Here is a 7,610-nt window from a genome sequence, read left to right on the forward strand (position 1 = left end):
TGGACTCGAACGCAGGCTTTTGTGATTCCAGGCCCCACGTTCTTTATGCTAGAGCAAGATCTGCTCTCCTTCTTCACCCAAGAGTGGATTGGCAAACCCTCTAGGGGCCGTGCTGGCCTCCCCATCTAAGCAGCCATGCTGATGATTTGTCACAGCTCCCACCACATTCTGCACATCCTTTCTCCCTTGTGCCTCCTTCAGTTTCCCCAGCCCTGGGATGCTGCCTGACCTTTGTCTGCAATGTCCTTTCCCATTCTCCTCTCGCAGCCAGTCACTGCTCCTTCTTCAAGAAGTGCCACCTCCTCTGTAAAGCCTTCCCTGTCATGACCCAGCAGAGCCAACCCCCCTCTCTGTGCCCCTACATCTCTCTGTCTTTGGACCTCTGCATGCAACGACATTGACCTGATAAATGGCAATTAACCATTTGTATATCAGGGTCCCAGCCCTGGATCCCCAGAGCACTCTCCTGTTTCTCCTGAGTGGTTGTTAAATGAATAAACAAATACAAGTCCAAAGAGTCCTCTCTCGGGTCACTAAGGAGCTTGCATCAGGAGGGCACCCTGTTATCTTGAGAAAATGGAGAAGCGGAGGCCAGGAGCATGACCTCACAGGCCCTTGAGCCACCCAAGGGTCACACATCCTCCTTATTTTTGGCCATTCCCCGTGAGGACATTACTCAGCAAGCCCTCAGCTCCACCCACTCCTCATTGCCTTACCCAAGGAAGGGACAGCTCATGGAGTCATCTTTCCTGCCTGCCTCGGTCCTTTTTTTCCACTGTTCATGGAATCTCCCTAGAAGCACTTGCTCCCTTTGCCCTGGCCCTGTCCCCTTGCCCTAGAGAGGCTGCCCTGGGTTCTCCCTCAGATCTCCCACCACCCTCTGATTGGATCAGGGGGAGTCACCAAGTCTGAACCAGTGACTCACCCTCCAATCTTTGAGGCCCTGCATTTGGTGAAGACAGTGACACCAGAAGTCTCCTGACCTCCCTCTCTTGAGCCAAGGGCTGACACCTGTGGCCTTCTGCACAGCCACTCCGCCCACCCCCACATGGACCCTCAGCACACAGCTCCAGGAAGGCCCAAGAGAAGCCTACCCCATCTTGGAGTCTGGACCTTCTGAGTGTCGGAGCTGTGGTCTGAGAAGCCTTAACAGCCCCCACCTGCCCAATCATGGCTCCCACCCCAGGCCCTCGGGATGCTTCGCATTCTACCATTGTTCACTCTTTTGATGATGCCCAAGGCTTTAGGGGAAGGCCAGCTAATCTGGGTTGGTTATTTACATCCCTCCGAGGAGCCAGCTGGCAGAGATGGGATCTGCTAGGGAGGGCAGGCCTGGGGAGGGCACTGGCTTCTGGGCAGGGCATCAGGACCAACAGTGACCCTGGATTCTCAGGCTGGGAGAGCTGGAAGCCAACGATATGATCACCTCAGGGAGGAAGGAAACAAGTTCAACTGCCTCCCAGTCCTGCCTTGGGTCACCCCAGGTGCCAGGGCCCAGAGGAGGAGGGCTGAGGAGGAGGCAGGGCATAAAGGGGTTAACCGGGGCTGCCCGGCCTCGGTGTAGAGAAGAGGCTCCCAAACCCTCTCTGGCTGTAAGTAGTCAGAAACTAATTTGCCCTTCTGGGTGTAAGTAGAGGTAAGAACTAAGGCCAGCCTGGGCTTCTCAACCCACAGCCTCCCCAGGGTATCCCCCTCCTGCTCCCTCACACCCCCGCCCTTCTCTGAATCCTTGCCCCAATCCCAGGAAGCCGGCATTACTGGCATGGGGCACAGGCCACTGACTCATCAGCACGAACAACAGCCTCCTCAACCACACTCGCACCAGCCACATGTGCTTCTCTCTGCGCCTGCTCAATTCTCCAGCCAAACAGGCCCTTCTCCAGCTGAGAGGAAGATGACCGAGCTGGCCTAGGCAACAGTTGCACCACTGGTCCCAGTTGCTCAGGGCACTCATCACAGAGTTCTGCCACAGCGTGCGTGGGTGCTTGCTCCACTGGCACCTCCTAACTGCTCTCCCCACACCACTCTTGCAGTCAGAGTGGGCTTTTTCAAAAGCAAGTAAAGCCACATTACTGTCCTGCTCAGAGTCCTTTGATGGCTCCCTGCTGCCCTGGCATGAAGGACTTGCCCTGCAAGCTGGTACTGAGATGGTCAGGATGTGACCCTTCCCTCCCACAAATCTACCCTCTCACTTTTCCCCAGCTCCAACCACCCAGGCTACAGTCATCCCTCGGAATCTGTTGGATATTGGTTCCAAACCCTGCTGCAGATACCAAAACCCACAGATGCTCAGGTTCCTGATATAAAATGGTGTAGTATTTGCATATAACTTATAAACATCCTCCCATAAACTTTAAAATATCTCTAGATTACTTATAATATCTAATACAATATAAATGCTATACAAATAGTTGTTATACTCTATTGTTTAGGGAATAATGACAAAAAACAAGTCCCTACATATTCAGTACAGACGCAATTTATCCAGGGTATATGCAGTTGGTTGAATCCACAGGTGTGGGACCCATAGCCATGGGGGACCTCCTATCAAACAATTTCCCACTAAGGGTCTGCTCTGACACCCCACCTTTGCCTGTGCCATTCCCACGGCTGGGGATACCTTGCCCTTCATTCCTGGTCTGGCTCCTACATCCTTAAAGAATCTGCTCTCCAGGTTTTCCCTGACCTTCCAGCAAACTAAGATGTTTCCTACCACTCCCTCAAAGGGCAGGGACCACCCTTAGCTGGGCAGGAACCCTGCAGCCCAGCACAGTTACAGGCCGCAGAATGCCCACAGACCACCAGCCTACTATGGGTGGCCCTAGTATGAGTTGGCAGGGATAAGGCTAAGGGACATCATGAAGCCTTCAAGGTTGAGTGGCCGCAGGACCTAAATGTCCTGAGGATTCAAATCCTCCAGAAAAGAAAAAAATCAGGACGTGTCTGACCACTCTCATTAGCTGTACCCCTGACCAATGCCACTCTCCCTACCCATCCCTGCCCTGGCTGGGGACGCCAAGCTGAGGACACTAAGCTACCTGGAGATTCCAGCCTGGGGTGAAGACCTCTCCTGTGCCTATCCCCAAGACTTTCCCCAAAGCCTCGCCTACTCCTCCCCCTATTCCTCTTTCAAAGGCAAGGAGGAGGCCCAGGCAGAAGGCAAAGAGGGAAATCCCTAGCTCCCCAAGCACTGTGGCTCTGGGAGGAGCCCTAGGGATTGACAGTGAGAAAAGCAGCCCAATGACCTCTAGGGCCAAGAAGTAGAAAAGACCACCCAAAATGTCTAGTGGGGGTAAAGGAGAAGGTAGGAGGGAATGAGTGGGGCAGTTGTGCTAAGAACGGAGACTATGAAGTCAAACTACCCTGACTGAACTCCTGACACTGGCTCTGGGTGAGACCTTCTTTCTGAGGCCTGGTCTCCTTGTAGGCGAAGTGGGCTAACGGTGGTGCCTGTAAAGTGCTCAGCACAGAGCCTGGCACAGAGAAGTGCTCAACAAACGGCAGCTGCTGCTACCAGGACTGGGGAAAACGGCTCCATCCTGGGAGACTCTGGGCAGGTCCCTTTTCATCTCCAGGCTGCAGCCATCCAGGCTGTACAACAAGATGGGCCCACCCGCCTCCTGGGGCTGTGGCAGGAATCAGTGGATTCGCGGGCAGAAGAGGTCCCCACAGTCACACTTAGCCTCTCTGCCCTGGTGAGGCCCAGAAAGCATGTGCCTGCTCCCAGCTCCTGATCAGCCACAGAGCCACAGGGAAGAGGGGAGACAGGGCCATGTGGCCCGGCCACCGGCTTGTCCCTTTGGAAGCTCTCCCCACTGCCCAGCCGCCCAGGCTCTTACCTTGACTTTTCCCCTCCTGCCTGGCTCTATCCTCCTCTCCTTTGTATCCCCAGAAGTTGGTCCCTTTCTCTGCTGAGAGCACTTGCCTGCTTTACTTCCTTCTACTAGTGAGGCTGGTGACTGTGGGGCAGCTTGATATCTCATGGTCTTACTTGCAAAGGCTACAGTGTTCCGTGACTATTTGGATTCGTCAGAGCCATTGTGTGGGGCTCAGGGAGCAGCTCTTCAGCTATCCTGTGCACCTCGTCCACACTCCACTCTGCCTCCCACAAATGGGCCTCACAGCACAGGGAGTCAGGACGGACTAGGGGGCCGGCACAAGGTTGAACACTCAGTAGATTTACGTCAGAGGTGCAGCTCATCCCCTCACAGCTGGGTGGCCTCTGTAGAGCTGGGGTGTCCCTTCCAGGATGGATGTGACTTTGCTTTGCCAACAGCAAAGAGGCATGTGAATGGGAGGCACGTCTGTCACCCTTTGGGGTGGCTGTCAGGAGACCTGAAGAGGAGAAAAGGGTCTCTGTCTTCTCTGTGCCCAGAACCAGCTGAGATGGGGCTGCTGAGCCTGCCTAAAGGGACAGAACAGAGCCAGGCAGCAGGGGAGTCAGTGCCCAGACAGAGGTCACAGGGCAAGGACAACACTGGAAGTGCTTGTCCCCAACAGCAGAGTAGAGGAGATGCAATCTTTTCATTACATGCTCAGGCTTCCTGGGCTGCTGGCCAGGGTACACCCAGCCCTCAGCTTCCTCTACAGGCCCAGCAGGGACACTGCCTCCCTCTGCCCTGAGCCCCTCTGGGAAAAGAGGAGTTCTGGGACCCCAGATCAGCGGCAAGGAGGCAGCAGAACCAGCTGGCTGAACTTGGAGCTCTCATCTCTGGGGTTGGGGGTGAGGGCGGAGCGATGAGGCCCAGACCAGTTCAAGACTCCCCCACAACACACCCGCTTGGGCTCTGCCAAGACCTGGGTGGGGCTGAGGATGGGAGGAGCATCAGTCCTGCCCCCTGGAACATCCAAACCCCCTGGTCCAGGTTCTCTGAAGGCAGGACTCAATGAGCTCATGGGCCTGCCATACCCAGCAATGTGTAAGACAACAGGGAGGGGTGGGCTCTGTGGGTGAACTAGAGAGTGGAACTTATCCTCTCCCCAGGAAGACACTCAGAATTTTTTTTTCTAGTGTGCTATTTTTGCTGGACCAAAAAATGTGCCTGCCTGTCCAGGTGAGAGCTGCCAGTCTGCAATCTCTTCACCTGGTTTCCTTTTACCTCCGGGAGATCCCAGCATCCACACCGCCAGCCCCATCTGAGTCCAGGTGAGCAGGGGCCCCTCTCTGATGGGTCCCATAGGGCAGGGCTCTGCCCTTCCAAGAAGGGCCTTTCCATGCGATGTTCCTTTAAGGCTCACAACTCTGAGATGAGTGTTTTAATCCCTATTTCGCTAGTGAGGGAAGAGAGGCAAGCACAGTGACAAAATGACAGGAGTTGCAGAAAGTGAGCGTTGGATCTGGCTGCTTGTGGCTTGCTGTCTCACAGAGGAAACGCAGCAAACCAACTTGGATTTGCAGATCAGTTATGGGTTTTAGAGAGGGATTTTTTGTATCAAAGCGCATCCAATCCCTTGGTTTACAGAGGGGAAGTCTGGGACACAGAGAGAGTGATACCTCACCTCAAACCTGGGAGAAAGGGGACTAGAAGCCAGGTCTCTTCACTCCAACTTCTAGGCTCTGGTCATCTAAGATGTCAGGCCATCCCTGAGCAGGCACAGAGAGAATGGGCACCTGTTCATTTCACCCCAGGGCCCTGGGGGAGGCCACTCGTCCTCCTCCTGCCCCTCTCCCACAGGTCCTTCCCATGAGGAGAGGAAAGGAGGCTGCTCCCCTTCTAGTCTCAGCACCCAGGACCATCCTCGGCTCTTGTGGGCTATTTATCCACACACTGCCCAGTAAATGTGAGTGGAATGGAACCAGCTTTACCCCACACCCAGGCCTGAGGACTTTACATTGGTTCCTGCGGAACACCCATCTGAGGTCTGTGCCCGAAATCTGAAGGATAATTCCCCACCCTGCTCATAGTCACAGGCTTTGCAATGACCCCAGCAGGAAGAGAATATGGAAGGCGCTAAGGTAGAGCGCATGCTGCTGGGAGACCTCTCCAGACAATCACAGCCCTGACCTCAAAAGAGCTCAAGGGCCCGCCGGGGGCAAGCCCAAATCAGCTGCCCAGGACAGCTCGCTTTGCACAGAGAAAGGCTTCCCCATCCTTCCTCCAGCCAGCCAATACAATGCAGGAGGTAACAGCTCTGATCCCAGGGCCCTTCAGGCTGGGCTCAAACCCCAGCTCAGCCACTTGGTAGCTATCTATGTGCCCTTGGACATGTTCTTAACCTCCCCGTGCCTTTGTTTTCTCATCTGTACAATGAGGACAATACTAATAGCTACCCCATAGGATAGTCATGAGCAGTGTATGGGTTAATAAACATTCCGTGCTTGGGACAATACCTGACACATTATAAGAGCTACGTAAGTAATTGGTTGATTATCATTGTTGTTATTTTTTTCTGAACCAAGAGAGACTGCGGATATCAATCAAAGCAGACAAAAACCTAACACGCTGGGGGAGGTTCTGTGGAGGAGGGTGCCAAGGCCTGTTGGGTAGGGGAGTGTCACCCTCCACAGGCAGGTGGCTCCCCAAGGGGATTACATCAGGCAGAAATTGCCATTAATAGCAGTTCCCTCTTGGGCCAGACACAAGCCTACAGAGCACGAGGAAGTGAGAAATTTTACTATTGCAGGAGTGAGAAATATTACTACTGGGCAGAATTCCATTTTTAGAACCTGGGAAGTTATTTTGAGGGTTGGTGTTTTCGTTTTTTTTTAATAGCCTCTGCACTCTAACAATACTCAGGGCAAGAACTGCTCTGAGGAGAAACCAGGGCACAGTGGGGAGCCCTGCCAGCCTCTGTGGTTGCTGGGCAACCCCTCACCACCAGCCGGGCTAGTGGAGAGCAAGAGTAGGCTCCACACCCCCATACCCCTCCTCACAAGTGCCAGAACTCATTAGATAAGCCCCTCTCAAGGGTGTCTAGAGGAAGCAGCCTCATTTTCTTTTCAGCCTGGGCAGCTTGGAGTGAGGAAGGCAGGCCCGCAGGAAAGAGCACGCTGAACAGCTGCAGGCCAGCCTCACTTTTGACAGCTATGTCAGGTTCCTGTGTCTGCTGTCACAGATCATCATGAATTTCGTGGCTTAAAACAACAGAAATGGATTCCCTCATAGTTCCAGAGGGCAGAGAAGTTCGAAATCAGTATCACTGGGCCAAAATCCAGTTTCAGTCAGGCTGCATGCCCTCTGGAGGTGTCGTGGGAGAATCTGTGCCTGGCCTCTTCCAGCTTCTGGTGGCTGCCAGCATTCCCTGGCTTGTGGCCACATCACTCCAGTCTCTGCCTCTGTGGTCACATGGCCTTCTCCTCTTCTGTTGTGACAAATCTCCCTCTGCCTCTCTCTTAAGGGTATCTGTGATTGCATTTAGGCCCTACTAGGATAGTCCAAAACTATCTGCCCATCTCAAGATCCTTAATCACATCTGCTATGACCTATGACCTTTTTTTCCATATAAAGTAACATTTACTGATACCAAGGGATTAGGATCCAAAGTCTTTGGGGATTATGATTCAGCCTACTACCCACGCCGACATCTTCCTCTAACAAAGCAGACCAGCAGCTCACCACTCCACCCCCTGGCATCCTGGCCCAGTCACTCTTCACCACCTGGCACCAGGT

This window comes from Hylobates moloch, unplaced genomic scaffold (genome assembly GCF_009828535.3).
Source record: "Hylobates moloch isolate HMO894 unplaced genomic scaffold, HMol_V3 SCAFFOLD_5, whole genome shotgun sequence".
Lineage (NCBI taxonomy): Eukaryota > Metazoa > Chordata > Mammalia > Primates > Hylobatidae > Hylobates > Hylobates moloch.